This window comes from Sapajus apella, unplaced genomic scaffold (genome assembly GCF_009761245.1).
Source record: "Sapajus apella isolate SASKATOON/1434 unplaced genomic scaffold, GSC_monkey_1.0 scaffold21, whole genome shotgun sequence".
Classification (NCBI taxonomy): domain Eukaryota; kingdom Metazoa; phylum Chordata; class Mammalia; order Primates; family Cebidae; genus Sapajus; species Sapajus apella.
Window position 1 is genome coordinate 1,805,612 of NW_022436961.1, and position 26,860 is coordinate 1,832,471.

The following is a 26,860-nucleotide window of genomic DNA, read 5'->3' on the forward strand; positions in this document are numbered from 1 at the left end:
CATTTAGGTTTGTAAATAGGTGATATTGCAAAAATGACTTTAATATTAGAGAATACGTAAGTCAAGACCCTGACAAGAACTCGGTGTCTCACTATGCTCTGTCTAAATACAGACAAATAATTTTTTTGCCGGAGATCTGCAAGTAATGGTTTAAACTTCAATGTGTGGTGATTCTGTCTCTCTCAGCCTCTTCTGGAAATGAAATTCCCCTATAATCACAGCTTACTTACCCACCGTATCAGCAAAGCCTTGGTTGAATAGAAGCGTCAGTGCAAGTGTAGTTATAAAACTGTTAGGAAGGCCGGGCGCGGTGGCTCACACGTGTAATCCCAGCACTTTGGGAGGCCGAGGTGGGCGGATCATGAGGTCAAGAGTTTGAGATTAATCTGATCAGCGTGGCAAAACCCCATGTCTACTAAAAATATAAAAATTAGCTGAGTGTGGTGGCGAGAGCCTGTAATCCCAGCTACTCAGGAGGCTGAGGAAAAAGTATCGTTTGAACCCGGGAATCAGAGGTTACAGTGAGCTGAAATTGCACCACTGCACTCCAGCCTGGGGGACAGAGTGAGACTCCGTCTCAAAAAACAAACAAACAAACCAAAACTGTTAGGAAAAGCACAGACTTTGGATTTAAAATCAACAGCTACATTCACTTGCTTAGACTACAATGTTTATGAAGGTTTCCATGGTTAAATAGTCCAAAGGAGAATTTGACAACTATTAAAATAGTCTATAAAGTGCTCATACACCACCTCTCTCTCTTCTCAGTGAAAAATCTGTAATTCATAATATGATGTATTTTATTGGAACTTCTAAAGGAGATGAGTCAGACGTGGTAAGGAAGTTAAAAGATTTGGATGAATCAAATTGTAGCTCAATCCAAGAAACTGGCTTACTAGGGGTAGTTTTGGGGACGTCTGATTACTCTGAATTCACGCTTGTCCTTTCCCAAATCGAATTAAATTGTGTTTAACATTTCCCAAAATATTCATATTCAATCATTGACATGAAAAACACTGGGAATCTAGAAGTGCCACATGATCCTTTCGTAGCTCACAAGCAGATGGCTGAGTTTTCACGCTCATGGGTAGATGTGCCTCCCTCAAACCTTATCAAGATGTCGGCACATTACTTGTGTGATGTAAATTTTTAAAAAGGGGGGGAAAAAAAAGAAAAAGTACTCTATGAGAAAAGTAGGCAGGACGTAGTGGCTCACACCTGTAATCCCAGCGCTTTGGGAAGCCGAGGCAGGTGGATCACCTGAGGTCAGGAGTTCAGGACCAGCCTGACCAACATAGTGAAACCCTGTCTGTACTAAAAATACAAAAATTAGCTGGGTGTGGTGTCAGGTACCTGTAATCCCAACTACTTGGGAGGCTGAGACAGGAGAATTGCTTGAACCTGGGAGGTAGAGGTCGTAGTGAGCCTAGATCGTGTCATTGCACTCCACCCTGGGCAACAGAGCGAGACTCTGTCACAAAAAAAAAAAGAAAGAAGAAAGAAAGAAAAGAAAAAAAAAAGCAAAGTAATAATAAAAGTTAGCAAAGACAAAAAGTTACATCTTTAGCATAAAAAATTAACTGGAACTATACGCCCCAGCTCTTATCAGTTTAAAATCCCATAACTACATGAACAACTCATTAACAGTCAACAGAATGAAGTCATCTATGTTGCAAAATAGTGAGAGGATTTATTAATAGTGGGAGAGGCCAACTTCACTTAGGCACAGTTGTTTAAATGTAACTTGGGTTTAAACTTTAAATACACTTTTGCCAATAATAACCTTAGGATCATTTTAAGAGAAAAAAGAGGTACAGCTATTTGGAAATAAGGAATATTATTTGTTGATGAAGAAAAACACCAAAATTCCCTAGCAGGCATAAGAGAAGTTATCAATTAAGTGGCTTAATTCCTATGATCAACCCGCATTCTTTTTCATTATTTTTATTTTTTTGAGACAGAGCTTCACTCTGTTGCCCAGGCTGGAGTGCAGTCACACGATCTTCTCTCACTGCAACCTCCGCTTCCCGGGTTCAAGTAATTCTCCTGCCTCAGCCTCCTGAGTAGCTGGGATTACAGGTACTCACCATCATGCCCCACTAATTTTTGTATTTTTGGTAGAGATGGCATTTCACCGTCTTGACCAGGCTGGCCTTGAACTCCTGACCTCAAGTGATACCCCCACCTCAGCCTCCCAAAGTACTAGAATTACAGGCATGAGCCACTGCGCCCAGACTCAACCAGCGCTCTTAATAACCCATTGCAGCATTTCCCAACCTTTTTGGCACCAGGGACTGGTTTTGTAGAAGACAATTTTTCTACAGAACAGAGTTGCTGGCCATGGTTTCAGGAAGATAGAAGAGCATTACAGTTATTGTGCACTTTATTTCTATTATTACTACATTGTAATATATAATGCAATAATGGTATGACTCAGCATAATGTAGAATCCGTGGAAGTCGTGGGCTTGTTTTCCTGCAACTAGACAGTCCCATCCGGGGTGATGGGAGACAGTGAGATCATAAGGCATTCGAATCTCATAAGAAACATACACACAACCTAGATCCCTCGCATGTGGAGGTCCCAATAAGGCTCATACTCCTGTAAGAGTCTAATGCTGCCACTGATCCTACAGGAGGTAGAGCTCAGGCGGTAATGCTCGCTGGCCTGCCGCTCACCTCCTGCTGTGCGGCCCAGTTCCTAACAGGCCATGGACTGGTACCAACCAGTCTGTGGCACAGGGCTTGGGAACTTCTGCCCTATTGGACTTGTCTACATATTTGTAGAAGAAATAGTGTTATATAAGTCAGAAATAAGAAAATTAGATGTGTTAGCACACCTTCGTTTAACGGAGAAGTAGGATAGAGGGCTGGAAGGGTGAAAGGGAGACCCAGTGGGGAGGTCTTGAATTCTAGAGCCTGCACATTCTCCCACAGGTAGCAGGGAGTCAGTGAAGGTTGTGGAGCGAGGCGGCAACGGGAAGAACACGTGGTTAAGAGATGACTGGGAACACTTCTCTGAGAAATAACATAGTATGAGCTGGACACTGCAGGCCCAGGCGAGATACTTTCTCCCGTCCTCAGAGCCAGTCTGCAAAGTGAATACTGTCCCTGTCTGAATAGGCTCAGAGAGAATGTGTCTCACTGAAGGCCACACTACTGGTAAATTGTGGAACTAAGATTCAAAACAGGGCATTCTCCTCTCCACCCCAGGCAGTGGCCATAACCAGAAATGTAGAAACCCTGCCTCCTGGGGCAAGGGAGGACACTGGCCTGGCACATGGCTTTCTCCTGTATTTTCGGGGACATCGGCACAACCAGGGGATCCTCTGGGCTTACACATCCCTCTCCCCTCCCCATCCCTTGCTGCCATTCGTGTGACCTTGGAAAAGCCACCTTATCTTTTCTCTAAATGGCTAAAGACTTGGCAAAGAAATGAATTAACAGGGCACAGGAAGTACACACCCTACATAGCATGGCAATTTCAGAGACAAGGTGTTCGGCCGTCACCCTCAAATGTGTCATTTCTACATTTTTCTACTCTCACTTCCTTCTTACCTACTTAAAACCATCACTGTTGCCAAAAGCAGGAATGGGGCAGGTGCACTCAAGGGGAAGAATTTGGAAGAGGAAATTTGTAGGGGCCATGATGTTTCCTGTACTCGGAATATAGCTTGATTCTGAATATATAAAGAATATCACTTGAGAGGTTATGGAAGGAATGGAGCTGGGGTTAGTGATTGTTTCTGGGTACAGTTGCAAAGTCACATCCCCAGTGTTTCTCAGATCTTCACACGCATGTGAATCAGAGCAGGATCTTCTCATAATAAAGCTTCTAGTTCAGCAGGTCTGGGGCGGGGCCCAAGAGTGTGCATTTCTCATAAGCTCCCAGTTGCCGCAGGTCCTGAGTTCACACTTTGAGCCTCAAGGAGCCAGATTTCATTGTTTGTTTTTGTTTTTGATATGGAGTCGTAGTCTTGTCGCCCAGGCTGGAGTGGAGTGGCGTGATCTCTGCTCACTGCAACCTGCGCCTTGCAGGCTCAAGTGATTCTTCTGCCTCAGCTTCCCGATTGGCTGGGACTACAGGCACCTGCTACCACACCCGGCTAATTTTGTATTTTTAGTAGAGACTGGGTTTTGCCATATTGGCCAGACTGGTCTCACATTCCTGACCTCAGGTGATCGGCCCACTTTGGCCTCCCAAAGTGCCTGGATTACAGGCATGAGCCACCACCACACCTGCTTGAGCCAGGCTTCTTTAAGGACAAATCTCTGTAAAATGTTGGCAGAGGGTCTTGCTTAGTGTGGAGGAAATGTGAAGGAGTAAATAAAAGGCATTTGTGCAAACGATATACTTCAGTATTAATTGTTTAACTCAACAAATGCTTGGTGAGAGTTCCCCAAATGCCTGGCACATGTAATAGAGGAAAAAGACACCTGCTCCTGCAAATTGCTCCAAGTTTCAGAGGGTGGAGTGAAAAAGAATCAAAATGTTCTGCAACTAAGCAACTGAGTAAACCAGGTGCGAAGAAGAGATGAGCTGGGGCTGATGCCTCAGCAGGAATTTCTGGAATTCCTCTTGCTTGGTGACGTCAGTCACAGAGCAGCAGAGCCTCAGCCCCTTGTGCACGCTCCAGGTGGGTCTCAGCCAGGATGAAGGGAGCAGAGCAGACGAACACTCCACTCCCTTCTCCCCAAGGGAGCCAGGCTTTTGCATCCCCAGACAGCCTCCTGGGGTGAGTAGTCAACGCCTTGAGGTCCCCGCCCTGCACCACCCCAGGTTCCAGGGTCCAACTCTGGGAAATTGCGGCATTCTCTGAACCCTTCCTGCTGGTGGGATGAGGAGGAAGGCGGTTCCTGGCAATAGGGCGAGGGAGGAAAAGCATCCTGGGGTTCAGGCTCCACTGCAGGCTGCACTGTGGAGAGAGCAGGGTTCAGCTCCTGGAGGATCCAGACTGGATTGGACTCTGCACTTAGGGGAAGCTGTGAAAGTTGCGCTAGTGTTGCTTCACAAAATGGAATTTCTAACACCCACCTCATCAAATTTCTTGAGAATGAATAAGATCATTGATCATTTATGTAAACTATCTGGTACAGTGATGGAACCCAGAGGCTTTGTTAGCTCCTATTCCTCCTGCCCTGAAGATAAGGACCAAAGCCCTTAGCATGGCTCACTGTGCCTCTCGGAGCTGGCCCCTGCCTCCCTGTCTAGTCTCCTCTCTGGCTCCCACATCCCCCGTCTCCAGCCACACTGATGAGCTGAGGCTGCCATGGCCCCTGCGATGCCATGCTGCAGGACCTGGGCTCCACCTGTGCCTCCCTTTCCAGCAGTGGCCCTCACCCCAGCCCGCTTGGCAAATGGTACCTCTCTCTTTCAGCTCAGCACAGCAATGCCTGTCCCACAAAGCCTGTCCCATCCTAACCCTGCTCAGTAAAAGCGACTGGTCTCACCTTTGAGCTGTCCCGTACCAGGTGGTGCTTCTGTCCTGTGCGTCTCCTCTCTAGTGTAGTGTGGCAAACAACAGCCCACGGACCAAATCCGAATCACCACCTGATTTTGTAAATAACTTTTTTTTTTTTTTTGAGAAGGAGTCTCGGTCTGTCACCAGGCTGGAGTGCAGTGGCATGATCCTGGCTCACTGCAATCTCCGCCTCCTGGGTTCAAGCAATTCTCCTGCCTCGGCCTCCCAAGTAGCTGAGATTACAGGCCCCCACCACCACACCTGGCTAATTTTTGTATTTTTAGTAGAGATAGGGTTTCACCATGTTGGCCAGGATGGTCTCAATCTCCTGACCTCGTGATCCGCCCGCCCTGGCCTCCCAAAGTGCTGGGATTACAGGCATGAGCCACTGCGCCTGGCCAGCTTTTTCTTTTTTTTTGAGATGGAGTCTGGCTCTGTTACCCAGGATGGAGTGCAGTGGCACAGTCTTGGCTCACTGCAACTCCGCCTCCCGGCTTCAAGCGATTCTCTTGCCTCAGCCTCCTGCGTAGCTGAGATTACAGTCCCCCGCCACCACACCTTGCTAATTATTGTATTTTTAGTAGAGATAGGGTTTCACCATGTTGGCCAGGCTGGTCTCGAACTCCTGACCTCAAGTGATCCACTCACTTCAGTCTCCCAAAGGGCTGGCATGAGCCACCACGCCCGGCCTATAAGTAACATTTTATTAGAACACAGTCACACTCATTGCATAGGGTCCCTGGCTGTTATCACACTGCAAGGGCAGAATTGTGTAGTTACGACAGAGACCGTGTGGCCTGTAAGCCTATACTATTCGCCACCCAGCCCTTCCCAGAAAAGTGTTTCCAGCCACCAGCTCTAGTACTTCCTGTCTCCTCTTCCTAGACTGTGGCTACTGAGGGCCCAGAACAAGTGTCACTCGCCCCTGCAGCACGCTGCCTGGCCCAGCAGAACCCAGCACTGAGGAGGGGAAGGCTGAGCACGTAATCACACGCGTGTGTTTTCTTCTTTGTCCTTCTCATTCTAGGTGAGTGAGAGGCCCTAGTGTGGCTTGAATTAGAGGCATAGGGTCTGTTCGATGGAGGCAAGGCTTCCTGGGTCCTAGCACGTAGACCAGAGTGAAACTGTGATGCACAGCAGCCTCTCCAGATCAGGAAAAGCTCCATCAGGAGACACCCCCTCCCGGCACAGTGCTCCTGAGGACGGTTCCCAGGATGCCCCAGAACCAGAGAAAAGACTCTGGGGATAGGAGAACAGCAGAGAAACCTGCCAGAAGTTCTGTCGGAGGAAGTGTCATACAGTCAGATTTTGTAAATGTCAGATTTTGACAAATGGTCGAGTCAGTTTCTTAGGAAGTGATAATGACATTAAACTGGCTGGGACTTTTTTCTTGTAGAGACGGGATCTCTTTATGTTGCCCAGGCTGGCCTGGAACTCCTGAGCTCAAGCAATCCTCCTACCTTAGCTCCTCAAGGTGCTGGAGTGAGTCACTCATAGGAGTGAGCCACTCTGCCTCTCCCCACCCTCTTTCTTCAAGAGACATAGTCTTGCTGTGTCACCCAGGCTGGAGCGCAGTGGAGCAATACATAGCTCACTGCAGCCTCAATCTTATGGCTCAAGCAATCCTCCTACCTTAGCCTCCCGAATAGCTGAGACTGCAGTTGTGCACCACCATGCCTGGCTAATTTTTTTCTTGTTTATAGAGATGGAGTCTCTTTATGTTGCCCAAACTGGTCTCAAACTCCTGGCTTCAAGCAATCCTCCCACCTTAGCCTTCTGAAGTGCTGGGATTGTAGCCTGGAGTCACCATACCTAGCCTGTTTTTAAAATTATAATTAGGTCAAGGGAACCCGTGGTGGTGAAATGTTTGAAACCCTGACAACAGGAGGGCCAGTGGTCACTGTTGGTTCCAGCAAGAGGCAGGACCCCAGAGGCATCCCCTGCATGCTGGATCATCTTGTGGAGGCGCAAGAAAGCCACACAGGGTCACAGAGACATGCGTCTGTGAATGGCAGTCACTCTCGGGAACACAGCCTCTCCCAGGGACCTGAAAACGCCAGGAAATAAGAATACAGGTTCCTGGGTTCCCAAAATGTTCTCCGCAGTGGCCTGCCAATGCACACCAACAGGGGAGCCACGGTCCTTTGATGTTTCCTGTCACAATTGAGGAAGTTTGGACCATCCATGGAAACGTGTTCTCCTTTCAGCTTGGGAGGGTGGTGACTTCATACATTAGTAAACACTTGTGTTTGACTTTTTATCCAACACTTGTGTTTTGACTTCCTATCCTGAAGTGCCGGATAGGAACACTTCAGATGTATTTTTGTTTATTGCTTTACCTTGAATCACGTATGGGAATTCAGCAGTCAAGCACCACTTCTTATTTAGAGGAGGCAGGAGTGCTTCAGGGAAATGGTGCCATTCAGCTTTGGGGTACTTTGCTCCCTGCACTGTTGACCCCCTCCGCCCCCAGTGCTCCCACCAGCACAGCTGGAGGACCCCAGGCCGGCCTGAACAGCATCCCATGCAGCTGAGCTCCCAGGCGGAGCCTGCAGAGGTAGCTGCATTCCTTCCCACCTTCTCTGCTCCCAATCCTCCTTTCTGGTCTATGCACTTTACAAAGTTACTTATTAGGGAATAATAATTTAATGTATGCCAGGCTCCTGGCAATGCTGCACAAATTCTCCTTTGATCCTCTAAAACCCCTATGGGGTAGATAGTATCAGATGCCTTCCCTTTTTATTTAATTTTGTTTTATTTAGTTATTTAAGAGACAGGGTCTTGCTCTGTTGCCCAGGCTGGAGTGCAGTGGTATGAACATGGCTCACTACAGCCTCGACATTCTAGACTCAAGCCATCCTCCCACCTCACTCTTAGCCTCTCAAGTCACTGTTAGCACACACCACCAAACCCAGCTCATTTTAAAAAATGTTTTGTAGAGATGAGGTCTCACTGTGTTGCTCAGGCTGGTCTAGAACTCCTGGGTGCAAGTGAACCCTCTGCTTCAGCCTCCCAAGGTGCTGGGGTCACAGGGAGGAGCCACTGTGCCCAGCCCGCATTCCCATTTTACAGATGAGGAAACTCAGTCCAAGAAGCAAAGTGGCTTGCGCAGTAGCTCACGGCAGATGGTCTCAGGTGTGGTTTGACCTCTGGATCGTGTTGATGCTAATACAGGATTCCAGGGCCTTTGGGCAGATGTGTTCCAGATGTGGGACTGTTCCCCCACCTTCCTCCTCCAGCCTCACTCAGCTGGAAAGCAGCTTCCTCTCCTGGCCCTGTGGCATAGCCAGGACAGCTCTGCCCTTCCGGCCCCATGGAGCACAACCTCCCGCTGCTCTGACATCCCAGTGGCTGAGCGCGGGCCAGGAGGCTGCCAACATCTGCAGGGACAACTTAAGGACTCTGGCCAGGGGACACCTTTGGCATCTCTGGGGATGGAAAATGGGCCATCTGTCCCGGCCCGGCGGGATGGAGGCTGTTGTGAGGGCGAAGTGCCACGGCAGCTGCAGCTTCCCGGGTCAGTGCCCGCCCTCTGGCCAGGAGGCTGCGGCCAATGAGACTGATAGTTCCTGTGCTCAGCAGGAAGCTCCTGACTGGGACTTGGGCATGGAAAGCCCCACAGGAGATGTGGGGCAGTTGCGGGACTCAGGAGGAATCTTCTGTTCCCATTGTGGGTGAGCAAGCAGGAGGAAATGCCATGCAAAGTCTCGGGAATATTCTGCAGAGACAGGAGCCCCACTTGCTTTTTCTGCCTTAGGGACCCAGCCGTGGCATCTGCAGGAGCGGCATGAGCTCCAGGAAGCCACAGGGCATGCAACTGCCACTGCGATCCCTCCTGGCCAGCGTGCCGTTGTTGGTGTTCCTCCTCTGTTGTGGGCTCTGCAGGTAGCACAGCAGATAAAACATCAACAAACTCCGTCCTCACTTGAGCTGCCTCCTAGGAGGCTGACGGGTGGCTTAGAGGCATGGAGCATTCCTGCCGCGTGGCACACTGGCTGGAGCCCAGATTCCATTGTGGTTGGTCTTGTTGGTTTCCCTTATATATCCGGTGAGCAAACCTGTGGCCACAGGCAAGTCACCTGACCTCTCTGGGCCTCAGTTTCCTGTTCTGTGCATGGGTATGACACCGTCTTTGTCCATTTCTCAGGATATGACATTTGTGAAGAGCATGTGTGGTAGTGTGTGTCAAGGAGCTTTGTGACAGGCGATGAATGAATAAAGTTGGTCCTTAGGCCCGCCTGGAGTCTGCAAAGCAGGCTCTTGAAGAAGTCTCTTGCTTCTACTTGTTTGATTTTCCTTCCTGTCTCCCTCTTCTCGCTAAATCCTTGCCATCTTTGTGGTATCGTGGTGGTGGCATGGTGACTGGGAGGGCCACGCCATGCGGAATCAGGAATCGTCGCCATCTTCTTTGATGACCCGGAATAACTTTCATTTCCCCACCACTACTTCCTTGTTTGCTCCGTGTTAGAGTGACCCCCCCGCTTACCTGTGGTTTCACTTTCCACAGGGTAACTACCCGGGGTACAGCACTCACTGCAGCCTCAAGCTCCTGGGTTGCAGAGATCCTCTTACCTCAGTCTTCCAGGTGGCTGGACACAAGTGCAAACCACCATGCCTGGCTCATCTGTATTTTTTGTAAAGATGGGGTCTCAACATGTTGCCCAGGCTGATTTGGAATTCCTGGCTTTAAGCAACCCCTCACCTTGACCTCCCAAAGTGCTGGGATGACAGGTGTGAGTCACTGCGGTCAGCTCAGTACAATAAGTTATACTGACAGAGAGAGATATTTATAGACAGACCACATTCACAAAACTTTTATTATAGTACTTTGTTATGACTGTTCTATTTTATTATTGGTTATTGTTGTTAGTTTCTTGCTGTACCTAATATATACATTAACTTTTTATGAGACAATGTCTCGCTCTGTTGCCCGGGTTGGAATGCACTGGCATAACCTTGGCTCACTTCAGTCTCCGCCTCCTGGATTCAAGGGATTCTCATGCTTCAGCCTTATGAGTAGCTGGGACTATAGACGCCCACCACCACACCTGGCTAAGTTTTTTGTATTTTTAGTAGAGATGGGGTTTCGCCATGTTGGTCAGCGAACTCCTGACCTCAAGTGATCCACCCGCCTTTGCCTCCCAAAGTGCTGTATGAGCATGAGCCACCACACCGGCTACATTAACCTTGATCATAGGTATGGATGTATGGGGAAGAGCATCGTATACATAGGGCTTGGTACTACCCATGGATTCCGGCATCCACTGGGATCTTGGAACACATTCCCACGGTTAGGGTGGACGACTGTGTGTAATGGCCCTCCCAGCTCTCCGCCTCCTGCTCCTGGAGTCTCCTTGGCTCTTCAGCGCCACTCCTCCCTATCTTTCACCTCTTTGCCCTCTGCCAGCCTAGACTCAATGACCCATCATGAACCATTACCACCACACTCATTGACTTGCTGGAAACTTTTCCCTTCGTATTCTAAACCCAAGGCCCTGTCAAGAGTCTACTGGGGAAGCACACCTACTGCTTTGGTTTCCAATCTGGTTTCAGAGCAATGCAGCAACCTCTTTTGTGCTGTTAACCCTTGGAGGGAGTGTGCATTTTTTAAAAGTTGGCATTGGGCACAGTGGCTCAAGCCTGTAATCCCAGCACTTTGGGAGGCTGAAGTGGGTGGATCGCCTGAGGTCAGGAGTTTGAGATCAGCCTGGCCAACATGGTAAAACTCTGTCTCTACTAAAAATACAAAGATTAGCCGGGAGTGGTGGTAGGCGCCTGTAATCCCAGCTCCTTGAGAGGCTGAGGCAGGAGAATCGCTTGAACCTGGAAGGCAGAGGTTGTAGTTAGCTGAGAATGCACCACTGCACTCCAGCCAGGGTGACAGAATAAGACTCTGTCTCAAAAAAAAAAAAAAAAAAAAAAAGCTGGCATCAACGTGTTTTTCCATCTGACTTATGTCTTCACATTACGGCATACTTTCTGTATGAGCCTACACATATCAGATGGTAACTTCGGAATGGCTGGGTCTGTGCCATTGACCCAGCACAGCTGTGAGGGTGGTGACAGGCAGGTCAGCAGGTGTGCACAGAGGGGTTTTCTTCTACATTGAAGTTCAGGTCAGATGATTCGAATTCACAGCGCTCATTCAGGGCTCCGCATTCTGGTGGCTTCCGTTGATTTCTAATAAAAGCTGCAGACTGAGCCAGTCTGCAGGGAGATAGGTCAACGGACATTTGGGATGTGATTAAGCCCATCAATCTAATCGGTGACTAAAATCAAACAGGAAGCTCTGTGCCCTTAGATAAAGAAAGGCTGGGGGGAACATGATCTCAATTTCATTTTGATTGGCGCAAACCCCTCACAGAGAAAAAAATGTACGATCAGTTAGAATGAGGTGAAAGAATATATAAAATATGCATCACTTCCCTGGTGGGGAGGAGATTGGAGCTATGGAAAGCTACACCAAAGCTGTATTCACTGGACAAAAATGCTTGACTCGGGAAGGAGGCCAGGGCCGTGAGTCCTGTGATGCCATGGTGGGAGGTGGGTCCCATGTAAACAGTGGTGTTCCTGTCACCCCAAGTACATGTCATGGAAGCGTGGGTGACCAGAACTGATGTAAGAGCCTCTGCTGTGGAAGTCAGCGTGCTCTCCCGGAAGGCGCCTCCCACCTAGGTCTGAGTGATCTAATTGCTGAGGTGAGCAGGGATTTGGTCACTTTCCCAAAGGAGCCCACCCCAGACGCAGCCATGGCCTGGGACTCTGGGGTCAGCCTGGAGTCAGAAGCAATTGAGTTATCTGTATTCATTTAATTTTGGTTATTGTCAGTGTTATTTACTTGTTTATCTGTTTTTTTATTTTTAGAGAGGGGGTTTCACTGTATCTCCCAGGCTGGAGTGCAGTGATGTGATCACAGCTCACTGCAAGCTTGACTTTTCAGGCTCAGGGGATCCTTCCATCTCCGCCTCCTGAGTAGCTGGGACTATAGGCATGTGCCACCATGCCTGACTAATTTTTTTATTATTTGTAGAGACGGGGTCTTGCCATGTTGCCTAGGCTGGTCTCAAACTTCTAGGCTCAAGGAATCCTCCTACCTTGATCTCCCAAAGTGCTGGGATTATAGGAGTGAGCCACCTCACCTGGCCTGGTGTTGCTACTTTAAAACAAGAAAATAAATGACCAGAAAGACTGAAAGGAAACAAGCAGCATCCTCTGTAGGAGGCTGCAAGGGTTGGTGGCACCAGGTCCAGCAGAAGAAGGGCCCAGAGATCAGAAACCAGACCTCAAGCACCAGCTGGGTGGCACCTGGAAATGCCTCAGCACAGCCTCTTTGCAGAGTTTGCACATTTAAAATAAGGAGTAGGCCAGGCACAGTGGCTCACGCCCGTAATCTCAGCACCTTTAGGAGATCGAGGTGGGCGGATAACTTGAGTTCGGGAGTTTGAAACCGGGCTGGCCAATATGGTAAAATCTCATCACTACCAAAAAAAAAAAAAATTAGCTGGGCGTGGTGGTGTGTGCCTGTAATCCCAGCTACTCAGGAGGCTAAGGTAAGAGAATCACTTGAACCAGGGAGGTGGAGGTTGCAGTGAGCTAAGATCATGCCACTGCACCTCAGCCTGGGAGACAGAGTTAGATCTGTCTCAAAAAATTAATTAATTATTGTAATTAAATAAAGAGTAGCTCAATTTTCCTAAACAGATTGACCACAGGCACCCTTAAAATTATAAGACTCTGATAGAATACCTACAGATATTCATTAGCTATGATATGCTTAGATATGTAATTAAGCAGGTGGCAGTGAATGTTCTTACAGACCAAATATTTCTGCAAATAAAATTAAATTCTTATGTATAGTATGCATACATAAATATAGATATAATTTTATAATATCAGAAATGATCATAGTTTTCATTTGCAAGTACTTTCTTTTTTTTTTATTTTTAGAGTTGGGGTCTTGCTCTGTTGCCCAAGCTGTACTTGATCATAGCTCACTGCAGTCCTGGACTCCTGGGCTGAAGTGATCTGCCTGCCTAGGCCTCTTGAATGGCTTTTAAAAGTATTTTCTCAGAGTCAGGGTCTTGCTCTGTTGTGCAGGCTGCTCTCAAACTCCTGGACTCAAGCGATCCTCTTGTCTTGGCCTCTCAAAGTGCTGGGATTATAGATGTTAGGCACTGCACTTTGTCAATATTTTTTAAATTAGTAGACATTCCTTGGAGCAGTTTCAGGTTTACAGAAAAACGAAGCAGGAAGCACAGAGTTCCCATATGATTATCCCTTTTCTTCCCGCCACAGTTTTCCCTGTTATTAACTTGCACTTAGTGTGGTATTGTTGTTTTTTTTTTTAACTATTATTGTTTTTCAGTTTTTAGATAGTCAAAACAAAGTTGTAGACTTATCATTATCTTGTATAGGGGTTTAAAAAATGTATTTCACGGGGCAAATGTATTAGTCTGTTCTCATGCTGCTATGAAGAAATACCGAGACTGGGTAATTTATAAAGAAAAGAGGTTTAATGGACTCAGTTCTTGTTCATGTGTGTGACACTAGTGTTGCTTAGGAGGCAGGTGGAAAAAATTTGAGGCAGGGGCTCTTTAAAGTTCCTTTCTTTATCTTTAAGAAAAAAGTACGAGGCTTTCCCTTACAAAGTGCTTTCTGTGTGAGGATGGATATAGCTAAAGAACAAACCTACAAAAGATGTTTATAAGACAGTTTGCTAAGTCACCAGTAGCATGTCCCAAAGCATTTTCCTTCCCATGCTTTCCTATTTGAGTCAAATAATAATCCTGTGAGTTTACATCCTCATCCTTAGCACAGGCAAATGTACTTACCCAGAGTAGTGCAACTGACCTCAGAAGAGAGGAAGGAAACTTTCTAACTTCCAGCCCCAGGCTCCCTCCAGAAGCCTGCACACTCAGCAGGGGAGTGTATTTGAAAATTGATAGCTGGGGATGTGTTAGGAGGCTCAAAAGAGGTAGATTTACATGCAGGAAAGAAAGTTCTGTGTTGGAGAATCAGTAAACCAACCTCGGAAACTCAACCCACTCCACAAAGGAATTGATTGAAAATGAGATGTGTTCAAAACAATTTGAATAAACTCATGGATACTCCATCATAGTTTATTAAGGAAAATTCCTATTCTTCCGACATGCTCCTATGAACAACCAGACCCTTCCAGTGCCAGAGAGAGAGTGCTGGGCTGGGCACACCCAGACTCGCTCACATCCAGCGTGGAGCCAGCACGTCTACTTTTATGAAAGCCATTTAGAAGCATTGCAAAAGGAACTGAAAAACAATTCACCAATAATGACAGTACTCCAACACTTAATTTTCTCTTTTAATCTCTATCCATACATCTATGTCGTGTTTACGTTATTATTATTATTATTTGAGATGGAGTCTTACTCTTGTCACGCAATCTTGGCTCACTGCAACCTCCACCTCCCAGGTTCAAGCAATCCTCCTGCCTCAGCTTCCCGAGTAGCTGGGATTACAGGTGCCCGCCACCACACCCGGCTAATTTTTGTACTTTTAATAGAGACGGGGTTTCACCACGTTGGCCAGGCTGGTCTTAAACTCTTGGCTTCAAGTGATCCGCCTGCCTCGGCCTCCCAAAGTGCTGGGATTACAGGTGTGAGCCACTGTGCCTGCATTATTTATATCACAGCTCAGCACAAATTTATTTTCTTCTTCTTTTGAGCAAGCAAGTTTGTGATTGATTTTGATATGTCGGGATAATTATGTTACTAGTCATCACAACGGCTATACAATATTGCCTATTATAACATGTCCTAGTCTACTAGGCCCAATTTCTTGGCATCTATTTTCAGTTTTTAGATAGTCAAAACAATGTTGAGGACCCATCACTATCTTGTAGAGGGTTTAAAAAATGCATTTCAGTGGGTTAAATATTCAAAATAATTACTGCTCCAAGAGAATAATTCAATTTTTAACTTAATATTTTGAAATAATTTCAGAGTTACCAAAGAGTTGCAAGAATAAAGACTTCCTCCTACAGTTTGGTGAGCAGCTCTTAACAAGAATAAGCATTTGTAAGGGTTCTTCCCATGCCTTCAGCTTGTCCTGTTTTGATGTTTCTCGTTTGTGTGGAATTCACACAACTGGTGCTGTTACTAGCATGGGATTCTAGTCTAGATCAGCAGTCTTCAATCTTTTTGGCACCAAGGACCAGTTTTGTAGAAGACAGTTTTTCCACCGACAGGGGCAGGGGAGGCACTTTCAGGATGATTCAAGAGGATTACATTTACTGTGCACTTGATTACTACTACGTTGTAATATGTAATGAATAATGGAACCGGTCAACATAATGTAGAATCAATGGAGCCCTGAGCTTGTTTTCTTGCAACTAGATGGTCCCATCTGGGGGTGATGGAAGACAGTGACAGATCATCAGGTATTAGATTCTCATAAGGAGCACACACACAACTTGAATCCCTCACATGTGCAGTTCACAATAGGGTTTGTGCTCCTGTGAGAATGTAGTGCTGCTGCTGATCTGACAGGAGGCGCAGCTCAGGCAGCGATGCCAGCGATGGGGAGTGGCTGCAAACACAGACGAAGCTTCGCTGGCTCCCCAGCCACTCACCTCCTACTGTGCAGCCTGGTTCCTAACAGGCCATGGATGGATACAAGTCCGTGGCCCCGGAGTTGGGGATGGCCGGTCTTGATGGAGACCTAGACAAGGCGTGCAACAGTAACATCGATTTCAGATCATTCATGAATTTACCCCATTCCCTGCAAAACCAGGTGGCTACCAAAATTAAACCTTCTTAGTTTGGTCACAAAATGCCTGCCTTCTGGTCCAAAACCACCTTGTCATAAGTTTCTTGCCTGCTTTTCTTTTCCCTGAGTTTCCAGAGACATCACATCATTTCTCACCCAGCTGAGCAGAGTCTCAGCATGGCTCTCGTTTGAATGCACATCCTGCCACCTGCCCCAGTGAGAAAGGTCGGAGCGACACCTGTTCTCTGCCCCACTGCCCCCATTACTCATGCATTCTGTGGAGGCACCCCCTGCAGAAACAGCCAGGCTGGGAAAAGCCCTGCAGCAATTCTCCGTCAGTTTTTCTGTGCCCGCTTTGTCTCCGTGTTATCTAGGCCTGGCTTTTATTTCTCTTTTTTGAAAATAAAGCGCTTTGATGCAATGTTCCCAGGATGTGAGGTCACCAAGATTTATTTTCCTTTTTTTTTTTTCCTGTTCTTTTCTTTTCCTCCAAGTGATCCCTTGACTGTTCCCATTGTCACAGTATCAGCCTGCCCATGCCTACTTCTGCATTCTCAGGCTTCCCCAGACCGAGGGAAACTGATCGCACATTCAGAAGGAACACAGAGGCCCCAGTTTCTAGGGCTGCAGAGTATTACTGCGTCTCAGTCATTTGTGTATATTTCAGCAAAGCTTGGGGCCCCCACTAAAGATCTGCAAACCCTCTCCTCTCAGTCTCCCATTGTTTAGCCCCTATTTATAAGTGAGTGCACATGGTTGTTCACTTTCTGTTTCTGAGTTATTTCAGTTAGGATAATGGCCTCCGGTTTCATCCATGTTGCTGCATAAGACAGATTTCATTGTTTTTTATGGTTTTGTCGTATTCCTTGGTGTATATGTGCATTTTCTTTATCCAGTCCTCCATTGATGGATACTTAGGTTGATTCTGTACCTTTGCTATTACAAATTGTGTGTGATAAATGTGTGAGTGTAGGTGTCTTTTTGATGTAATGATTTCTTTTTCTTTGAATAGATACTCAGTAGTGGGATTGCTGGGTCAAATGGATGTTCTATTTTTAGTTATTTGAGAAATCTCCATGTTGTTTTCCATAGAGGTTGTACAGGATCCAGGATTTAAGTATGACCACTCAGTGGAAAACCATCCCTCAAGACTTCAGATGAGTCCTCATGACCAGCCCGCCCTGCTCAACCACAATGCCCTACCCCCAAAAAAACCTCTATCCTCACTATCTTAGACCACATTACAGGAAAGCAGCCCCACGCCCACCAGACAGGCCCACAGCTGCCGTCGCTCTTGGGAAGTCTACCTCTTGTGCTCAGCATGCGACCCATCCACAGTGGTCCTTTTCTACAATGACCATCAGCAGGGCTCTAGCTTGATACAAATGTGGAAAAGCAGTTTGACTTAGGTGCCTTTCAACTTCAAACTCAGCACTCATGGCTTGACAAATATGAGTATATTTAGGATCAGAATGTATGAAATCTGGCCTCTCCTGAATAGTTGGTCATCCCACAATTTCCTCTGCCAACCTTCTCTTCTCTCCTCTCACTGCATTCTTCCTTTCCTTTTCTTTCTTTCTCTGCCTCTCTTTCTTTTTCTTTCTTTCTTTCTTTCTTTCTTTCTTTCATCTTTGTTTTCTTTTCTTTTCTTTTCTTTCATTTTTGATGGAGTTTCACTCTGTGGCCCAGGCTGGAGTGCAGTGGCCCAATCTCGGCTCACTGCAACTCTACCTCCCGTGTTCCAGCGATTCTCCTGCCTCAGCCTCCCAAGTAACTGGCACTACAGGGGCATGCCACCATGCCCGGCTAATTTTTTTTGTATTTGCATTTTTAGTAGAGATCAGGTTTCACCATGTTAACCAGGATAGTCTCAATTTCTGGGCCTTGTGATCCACCCGTCTTGGCCTCCCAAAGTGCTGGGATTACAGGTGTGAGCCACTGCTCCCCGCCTCCTGCATTCTTTCTTTTTCTCATTTTTACAAGGTCTGATCTCAGCCAGACATGAAGCAATGACGATAGATGCTCCTGCTGAGCCCCGTGACGTGCCAGGGACCTGACGTGTGGCTTCTCTCTGATCCCCACATGACCTGCAGATGCAAAAGCCAGAGATCAGCATAGTTGAAAACCCTGACTGAGGTCATACCCCAGTTACTGGCACAGCCGGATTTAAACCTAGACTTTCCCCACTCCACAGGGCTTTTATTTCTCAGTCATCTGAAAAGGTGTCAGCAAGGGAAATGGCTTGTCTATTTCCAGGGGCATTTTAAAAGGAAACACTGAAAGGCTTCCATGGGCTTAAAGGCTGATGGCTTTGATGGAATTTCAGGCATGTTGGCCCCCCGGGCTCTGTGTGTATTTCCTGGGCCCACTCTGGGGATGCTGGAGCCGGAAAGTCCCCGCAGGCCACCTACTGTAGCCCTGCACTTTACAGAGAAGAGAAATGATTCTCCCTAAAATTACAGAGCTGGGTCCGAGATACCTACTGGAGTAAATCCCCCTGGGGGCGCCTCCCACCGCAGGTGAGCCAGGCTGGTCTGCCCTCTCTGTGGCTAACCCCCTGCACTCCCGCCACCAGTGTTCCAATCCTGGGGCATCCTTCAGTCCTTTTAGCCTCTCATATCCTGAGAGGCCAGAGCTACAGCCACAGATTCAAGAAGACACCGCACTCTCAGCCCTATCTGGTGCCTTTAGAATTATAAACACTTTTTGTCATCACAGGGTCCTGAGAGTCCCTTTAAGCCTTGGACATCAGGATTTTAAAGGAAGATGATTCTTAAGGTCCCATCTGACTCCCAAATTCCTGCGATTCGATGACATCAGGGCTGTGAATAATCAGCCTGGCCCGAAGCCAGGATGGACTGTGCTAACTTCCTCCCCTGCTTTATAAAAACAGGCTCCGCCCCAGCTCCCTCATGGGCCTGTCCACGGGGCATCCTCCTGCCGCACAGAAACCCGCCCAGCCGGGGCCAGCGACCCACCCCCTGCCTGGGAACTTAAAGGAGGCCGGAGCTGTTCAGGGAGCTCAGAGCTGCGATCCTACGGGAGTCCAGGGCTGGAGAGAAAACCTCTTCGAGCAAAGCAAGGAGCAAGTCGCGGTAGGTCGAGTTTCTGCGCCTGGGGTCTGTCTCCTCTTCTGTCTCTTAAAAGTCTTTCCGGGAAGCAGAGCCGGTGAAGGAATGCTTTAACGAAGGGACCAACTTTGTAATTCAGGCAACTAGAGGATACGCTAGAATCCACTCCAGAGGAGAGATGTCTGTTTGCATTTGCATGTGACTGGGATAGGCTGGAGTGTTTTGGAGAGGAGAGGGAGTCGGGCGAAGGAAGACTAGGGGGGATGCGTTCCTTGGAGAAGCCTCTGCTGGCAGAGTAAAAGGGAAAGTGAAAAGGACATACAGAAATGCCCCAAATAGGCTACAGAAGCACCTCAAGACAAGCAGGCAATGCAGGGAAAATTCAGAACTGGCTTTGGGTTGCTCTGGACAAACCATGTGTCACTGGACACGTGGTTGTGACAGCCAGGAGGGCCCTCTGGGGTCCCCCAGTTAACTCCCTCCTCCAATAAACCCCCAGGAAGGAACTGAGGCTGTGGATGGGGCAGAGGGGGCCTTACTTCCAGGGCATGATTTGCTAGGTGCTGGGAGAGAGAGGCAGGTGACTTTCACGTCCCACATTATCCCGTAGAGAAATGCCTCTGATCTCCTCCCCGGGCGCTTCCCCCGCAAGTCTCCACAGGTCAGTTTGGCGCTCTGGCTTTTTGCCCAGGGTGCCTCTGTCAAGTGCACAGTCCTCCTTAAAGGCCGTTTCAATCGCAGGGGAAAAAACTAACATCAATGTCTTTTATTCCTAAAGCACTCTGCAGGAAGCCTGTGGACTCTCTAGATTTTCACTGTTATTATTTTCTTAACCTCACAGGGAGGGAGAAAGGGAGGGAGGAAAGAAGAAAACACGCCGAGGTCCCAGGTAACTAATGACAAACTGAAGCTCAAAGAAGTGTGGTAATAAGGATGCATTTGGTGGCCAATTGGGAATAATATGGTGGTCTCCCATAGCTACTTGATGACAGAAAAAATGTCCTCTGTGTGTGTGTGTGTGTGTGTGTTTGTGTGTGTGTGCGCATTGCAATCCCAGGAAGCAGTCCTGAAAATACCATTGTCAGGTGGAGTTCCCTCAAAGGTGACTTCCTAGCAGTTCTTGCTGTGGCAGGAACGCTCTCTCTGGGATCTAGAATCAATCCATAACAATCAAATCAATCAAAGCATGAGCTGCTGGGTGAGTGCTTCTTGTGCAGGCAGAGTCGGACTCTGGCACCGGCAGGGACACGGTGAGTATTGAGATATGAATAGCTCCGTCCTGCCCATCCATTTATTCCACCTCAAATGTTCTCAGAGACGCCAGCCTCCAACCTCTGGATCAAATGATAAAGCCCCAGATCAAAATCTCAGGAGCAGGTGAAAGCTGCCCTCTCTCCAAAGTGCCCCTTCTCTGCCTGACTCTCCAAGACCAGCTCAGTTTATTGCACGATGCCTCGTGTTGGATTCTCCCTGCGTCTGTGGCTCCCCCTGCTTCGTCACAGGCCTGGGCCAGGCCAGGCAGCTGGGGAGTAGCTGGGAATAGCTGTTCCCCTTTGTCGGTCTGTGAATTCACTGAGGCTTTGATTCCCCCCAGGGCCTGACATGTGGCTGAGCAGAGCCAGTGGTCAGTAGATTTCAAAGGATTCCCGCAAGCAGCCCAGGCACTTCTTTGTGAACCCAAAAGTATCTGAGACAGGCCTGTCAATTTAGAAAGTTTATTTTGCCAATGTTAGGGAAATATCTGTAACATAGACTCCAGAGGTCCTGAGGACCTGTGCTCAAGGTGGCCAAGGTACGGCTTGGGAGACATGAGACATCAGACAATGTGTGTAAGATGTGCACTAGCTGGGTCGGGAAAGGCAGGGCAATGCTACAGGGACTTCCAGGTCACAGGTAGGTAAGAGGCAAAAGGCTGCATTCTTTCGAGTCTTTGTCAGCCTTTCACTGAATACACAATTTACATGTGAGAGCGGGGCAGAGGAAGAGTCACTTGTGCCTTAGTCGGCTCAGTGAATCTACTTTTTTTGTTTTTTCTTTTTTTGAGATGAAGTTTCACTCTTGTTGCCCAGATCCCGCTCACTGCCACCTCCACCTTCCAGGTTCAAGTGATTCTCCTGCCTCAGCCTCCGGTGTAGTTGGGATTACCGGCACCCGACACCACGTCTGGATAATTTTTGTATTTTTAGTAGAGACAGGGTTTCACCATGTCGGCCAGACTAGTCTTGAACTCCTAACCTCAGGTCATCCACCCACCTCAGCCCTCCAAAGTGCTGGGATTACATGCGTGAACCACCATGCTCAACCTGAATCTACATTTTTACAAAAACAATAGGGCAGCCGGGCGCGGTGGCTCAAGCCTGTAATCCCAGCACTTTGGGAGGCCGAGGCGGGTGGATCACGAGGTCAAGAGATCGAGACCATCCTGGTCAACATGGTGAAACCCCGTCTCTACTAAAAATACAAAAAATGAGCTGGGCATGGTGGTGCATGCCTGTAATCCCAGCTACTCAGGAGGCTGAGGCAGGAGAATTGCCTGAACCCAGGAGACGGAGGTTGTGGTGAGCCGAGATCGCGCCATTGCACTCCAGCCTGGGTAACAAGAGCGAAACTCCGTCTCAAAAAAAAAAAAAAAAACAATAGGGCAGAGGAAGCAATCAGATATGCATTTGTCTCAGGTGAGCGGAGGGATGACTTGAGTTCTGTCCTTTGTCCTGTACCTAGTCCTGTATTCATTTGCATTGCCAGGTGAACTTCAGCAGAACTGTTTTAGGGTAAAGAACTTGAAGCCCACAAAGAATTTCCTTGTGGGTAAATTGTGAGGGAGGTAAGTAGCTTTTTATCTCTGAAGCTGCCTATGTAGGAATAAAATGGGAGGCAGGTTTGCCCATGCGGTTCCTAGCTTGGCTTTTCCCTTTGGCCTAGTGATTTGAGGGTCTCAAGATTTCCCTTTCACACCTTGGTAGTGTCATTTGAAGCCATTATTACCATCTAGGGCTTTTCTCTTTTTCTGGTAAATGAGTAGCCGGGATTATACCCCATTTGGGAAGTTACTGTGTAGCTCGGATGAGGCTATTACTGGTCTGCCAACAGGAGGGTTTTTTGGTGAAGGGGTTTTACAGCAGCTTAAGGGGGACTTTTGCTGGGTTCCTCCATTTGGAAGGAGTAGTGTTGGCTTCAGGACTTCTAAAGCTTCCAGAGTATGTAAAGGTTATTTTCAGTCCTACGGCTGAGAGGGCAACGTGGTTGATAAAACAATCGTAGTGAATGTAGCTCCCTTTGGAATTCAAAATCCATGTACTTCTCTGAGATACTGAGTATCTGGTGTTGAGGAAAATTTTAGGTTTTTGTTGAAATGTTGAGTTTTCCTTTTTTATTTATTTATTTGAGACAGTCTCGCTCTGTCACCCAGGCTGAAGTGCAGTGGTGTGATCTCTGCTCACTGCAACCTCTGCCTCCCAGGTTCACGCGATTCTCCTGTCTCAGCCTCCTAAGTAGCTGGGATTACAGGAGTGTGCCACCACGCCTGGCTAATTTTTGTATTTTTTAGTAGAGACAGGGTTTCACCATGTTGGTCACGCTGGTCTTGAACTCCTACCCTCGTGATCCACCTGCCTCGGCCTTCCAAAGTGCTGGGATTACAGATGTGAGCCACCATGCCTGAGACAGCACATTCTCTTAGCAATATGTTGTGTGTGTGTGTGTGTGTGTGTGTGTCTGTGTGTGTCTGTGTGTGTTTGTGTGTGTATTTTTTAGAGACAAGGTCTCACTCTGTCACCCAGGCTGGAGTGCAGCAGTGTGATCATAGCTCAGTGAACCTTCAAACTCCTGGGCTCAAGTGATCCTCTACCTCAGCCTCCCAAGTAGCTAGGACTACAGGCTCGTGCTGCCACATCCAGCTAATTAAAAAAATTTTTTGTAGAAGGGGGGTCTTGCTATGTTGCTCAGGCTGGTCTCAAACTCCTGGTCTCAAGCAGCCCTCTTGTCATGGCCTTACAAAGTGCTGGGATTACAGGCAACAGCCACTGCGCCCAGCCCCTCTTAGTGATATTTTGCAAATTTTATATTCAAAAGAATTTTATATTTATCCCACTTGGGAAACTTTTGTAGAATGGGATAGAGGGAAAGATAAACACAATTCTTGATCCACCAAAAAATAACACCTGTAACAGAGTGAAGATGAAACAGGTTCTAGGCACACAGCAGGTGTTTTAGAAACATTTTTGAACTCGACTTTGCTGGAGTGGTGGTGCTGATTATGACTGCCAGGAAATGCTAGCCAGCTCTTCCCATGCGAGCTACACGACTGGGTGTCTGCAGCAGCTGCATGGCTGTGAATTACACATGCCGATGGCCAAGACCCAGCAGCGACTCAGCCAACAGACCCAGCCGATGCACACAGGTGATGGCGCTGTGCTCCAAACACACACACTGGTGGGTTGGGGAAGGTTTTTTGAGGATTGATCAGAAGATCTGATTCCACCTGGAGCCTCTGAAGTGATTACTTCCGGGCTAGGCAGAACCCGGATACCAGGAGACCTGTGTATTGAGAGCCTTTTCTATTTATTATGTAGTCACAAATATTCCATTAACATAGAGCTAGGCATTAGAGAATCCATACTGGATTCCTCCAAAGGCCCCTAAATCCTTAGAATGATCAGAGATTCCAAGCACATGTCCTCCTAGGACACCCTGGAGGGAGAGCCCCAAGTTGACTCTCCCCTTTGCCTGCTGTCGGGGCTGTGCTGATGGGTAGGGGGTTCTGTGCTTGCTGTGGCCCAGGCCCAAGCTGTGGGGATGTGCTGTGTCTGGAGCGGACCCCTTCAGTGTCTGCCTAACTTCTTCGTGTGTTCCTGGAACAGCTTCTGTGTTATGCATTCTAGAAATCCTGCCTGACCACACCCACCTCAACAAGCCTGGGATGGACATCCTCCTCCGCATTCCCCTCCAAGCCCACCCCACCCCCACCCCGCTGCTTGGCACGGCGCTGCTCTGCTGGACCCGTAGTATCTAGTCATTCATCGGGCCCCTTCCTAACTATGAGCTCTTTGAGGATAAGAGCTGTGTCTTTGCATCGCCAGAGCCTGTGCCAGGGCACGCTTGGTGCCCTGTTCACACTGATGGTCAATAGATGGCACGGGTTGATCATGGTCTGTGAATGCCTAAGAGGGAAGCAGCTCGTGTGGGTGCTTGAGGCCTGGGGGATAGGGGTCTGGTAGGCAATGGAGGAGGACACCCCTGCAACTTCTCCAGCCCCCAGCTGAGTCTCCAGAAGGCAGGGGATGGGGACTGGGGCGAGGGGACTGCTAAACCAGGTAACCCAGCATGGATGAGCTAACAGAGGCCAGGTGCACAGCTCCTGCCTGTAATCCCAGTACTTGGGAGGCCGAGGTGGGCAGGTTGCTTGGGCCAAGGAGTTTGAGACCAGCCTGGTCAACATAGCCAGACTCTGTTTCTACAAAAAATGAAAAAAAAAAAAAAGTAGCCAGATATGGTGGCATGCACCTGTAGTCCCAGCTACTTGGGAAGCTGAGGTGGGAGGATCTCTTGAGCCAGGGAGGTTGAGACTGCAGTGAGCTGTGATCACGCCACTGCCCTCCAGCCTGGGTGACAGAAAGATACCCCACCTCTAAATAAATAAATAAATAAGAGAGACTACTGGTCAGCTTGATTTCTGCTTGCTGTTCTCATTCTGTCATGTTCACCAAAAAGAGAAACTTGTTCTATTTTGTCTTGTTGTAGCAAGAGCCAGTGTCTACCACCTGGGCATCTGAGAGAAAGGGAAGGATTTTTTGGGGGAAGCTTCAATTTCCTTATTTTTCTCACATGATGCCTGTGACTTTCATGGTGTGGCCTGGTCAGATGGGCCTTATCAACAGAGATGGCCTGATGTCCCAGCTGTCTCAGCCGCTAGTTCCGGTTTCTGCTGGGAGTCCACAGGGGCCTCTGTGTGCATGGTATGAGAAAGGCAAATAAAAAAACAGATTAAAAAACAGATTAAAGGCACCACCCTGTATTAAGGAAATAATGGCTCTTATTGATACTGTTCTACGAACATAGATGAAGGCACAAAATTCTCCATCAATTGCAGAGAATTGGTTATAGGCTAACACAGGTGGCAGATGATCTAGGAAGCAGGATTCAGTATTAACAGGGATCTATGAGGACCCCACGGAGCGTGGTGTCTCTTCCACGTCGGCAGCTTCAAGTTGTTCCAGGGAGAAGCTGGAAAGCCTCGGAGCTCTAGTTGCGGAAGGAGTTTCATGACAGTAGGTGCAGGTTGCTCCTGCCACAAACCAGGTGTTCTCCAGTTACCTTACAATTCAGCAAGATGAAAATGATTAGCTCATGAGAAAAACCAGGAAACTGAGGCTCAGAGAGAGTGAGTTGCCCACACAGGACCTGTGCTGTAAATGCAGTTAGGTTTCCAGGTTAAGAATCCAGTGACCATGCCCCTTCTGTATGGCATTCTGCTGTTGTGTAACACATGGAACACATTAAGAATGTTATGACCGAGGCCGGGTGCAGTGGCTCATGCCTGTAATCCCAGCACTTTGGGAGGCCAAGGCGGGCAGATCACCTGAGGTTGGGAGTTCAAGACCAACCTGACCAGCATGGCAAAACCCCGAAACCCTGTCTCTACTAAAAATGCAAAAATTAGCCGGGCGTGGTGGCACACACTGGTAATCCAAGCTACTCTGGAGTCTGAGGCAGGAGAATCGCTTGAACCCAGGAGTCAGAGGTTGCAGTGAGCTGAGATCATGCCATTGCACTCCAGCCTGGGTAACAGAGTGACCCTCCTCCTCAAAAAGTTACAGTCAGGTGTCACACAGACAGTGAGGAGTAGAGGAAAGAGTGTCAGGTTTGGGGTAAGAGAATTGTGTCTCCTGGGCTCGAGTCCTGATGCCAGCTCTCACAGGGTGTGTCACTGTACAGCACGACCCTTATACTTTTATTTGTGAGACAGGGTCTCGCTCTGTCGCACAAGCTGGAGAGCAGTGCTATGATCATAGCTCACTGCAGCCTCAAACTCCCAGGCTCAGGCCATCCTCCCACCTCAGCCTCCTGAGTAGCTGGGACTATAGGCATGCACCACCATGATCAGCTAAGTTTTTGTATTTTTCATAGAGACAGGGTTTTGCCATGTTGCCCAGGCAGGTCTCAAACTCCTGGGATCAAGCTACCCACCCTCCTCGGCCTCCCAAAGTGTTGGGATTACAGACATGAGCCACGACACCTCGCAAATTTTTGTATTTTTTTTTTAACAGACAGCACCTCCCTATGCTGCCAAGGCTGGTCTTGAACTCCTGTGCTCAAATAATCCACCCTCTTTGCCTCCTAAAGTGTTGGGATTATGGACATGCTCTTGGCCCCTGAAACTTTTTTGAAGTCCAGTTCTCTCAATGAGAGAGAGGTAATAATATTGCCTCAATGTAAAAACGAGGGAATAATATTGCCTCAATGACTTAATGGACATGAAAGCGTTTTGTAAACTCTGTGCCTGGAAAGGTGGAAGCTGCTCAAATGCCTGTTGAGTGAGTGACGTTAATCCGTGTACGTTTCTCATGCAACTATAATGTCAGTTTCA

At 47.9% G+C, this 26,860-nt stretch overlaps 1 protein-coding gene and 1 non-coding gene across 3 annotated transcripts in view; both read left to right on the top strand.

The window, feature by feature from the left end:
• The first annotated feature begins 1,040 nt into the window (after positions 1–1,040).
• Positions 1,041–1,142, top strand: LOC116558577. The gene has a single exon (XR_004272078.1). It is a non-coding gene; the product is annotated as a small nucleolar RNA U13 (small nucleolar RNA).
• A 17,932-nt stretch (positions 1,143–19,074) lies between these two features.
• PLAT (plasminogen activator, tissue type) overlaps positions 19,075–26,860 on the top strand; it is a 32,580-nt gene continuing 24,794 nt past the window's right edge. The window contains exons 1-2 of one of the 2 annotated variants that reach the window (XM_032288082.1): positions 19,143–19,299; positions 20,117–20,164. The gene's annotated coding sequence lies outside the window, so the exon portion shown is untranslated. Of the gene's footprint in view, positions 19,300–20,116; positions 20,165–26,860 lie in introns of both variants that reach the window. The other variant, XM_032288081.1, reaches the window with a different exon arrangement.